Source organism: Vombatus ursinus, unplaced genomic scaffold (genome assembly GCF_900497805.2).
Source record: "Vombatus ursinus unplaced genomic scaffold, bare-nosed wombat genome assembly UNPS02008846.1, whole genome shotgun sequence".
Classification (NCBI taxonomy): domain Eukaryota; kingdom Metazoa; phylum Chordata; class Mammalia; order Diprotodontia; family Vombatidae; genus Vombatus; species Vombatus ursinus.
This window is the reverse complement of record NW_020948624.1, coordinates 939-1,758: the sequence shown is the minus strand read 5'-3', so window position 1 is coordinate 1,758 and position 820 is coordinate 939. Positions and strand designations below refer to the sequence as shown.

At 40.5% G+C, this 820-nt stretch overlaps 1 non-coding gene across 1 annotated transcript; it reads right to left on the bottom strand.

The window, feature by feature from the left end:
* Positions 1 to 330: 330 nt before the first annotated feature.
* Positions 331 to 412, bottom strand: TRNAS-GCU. The gene has a single exon. It is a non-coding gene; the product is annotated as a tRNA-Ser (tRNA).
* Between the last annotated feature and the right edge of the window lie 408 nt (positions 413 to 820).

The following is an 820-nucleotide window of genomic DNA, read 5'->3' as shown; positions in this document are numbered from 1 at the left end:
TTTCTAAGTAAAGAGTATGACTTCCTCTGATAAATGCATGGAGTTGGGGATACTAGTGTACCGCATTCTGCTGTCCATAGCGACCCCGTGGCCAGTGAATAGAGTGCCAGGCCTGAAGTCAAGAAGACTTCAATTAGGGAAGTCACTTAACCCTGTTTGCCTCAGTTTCCTCATCTATCAAATGAACTGGAGAATGGCACGACGAGTCAGACGCGACTAAAGCAACCGAACAACTACAGCAACTCAGCAGCCCTCTGAGACAAGGAGCTGCGCACTTAATTACCTTTAAGGTATTTAATATCCCGAGCAAAAACAAACATTTGCAAAACTCGACGAGGATGGGATTCGAACCCACGCGTGCAGAGCACAATGGATTAGCAGTCCATCGCCTTAACCACTCGGCCACCTCGTCGTCAAAAATCCAAGGCTGATCGCTTTTTTTTTCAGTAGTTATTGCGGTGAATTTTTTTCTTTTTTTTTTTAGGCTTGAAACCTAAGGCTATCGATATATCTGTATCAGTATGTATACCTACATATTTTTGACTTAGGATAACTGTCTTATTTATTTTTAGAAATTGGCAAAGAATTTCGGAAACACATTTGTAAAATTATTGTTCTCCAATCGTAGATATATTTGCAAAGCCTTCTTTGAGGCTCTCTGTCTCCCTCACATCCGGTGTTTTTTTCCCTCACTCTGGATTAAAACGAAAAACTAAGTGCTTATAATCTAATGGGAAAGAGAACGTGCAAATAACTATGTACAAAACAAGATACGTGCAGGAAAAATTGGAAATAATCTCAAAGGGAAGGTATGAGCAGT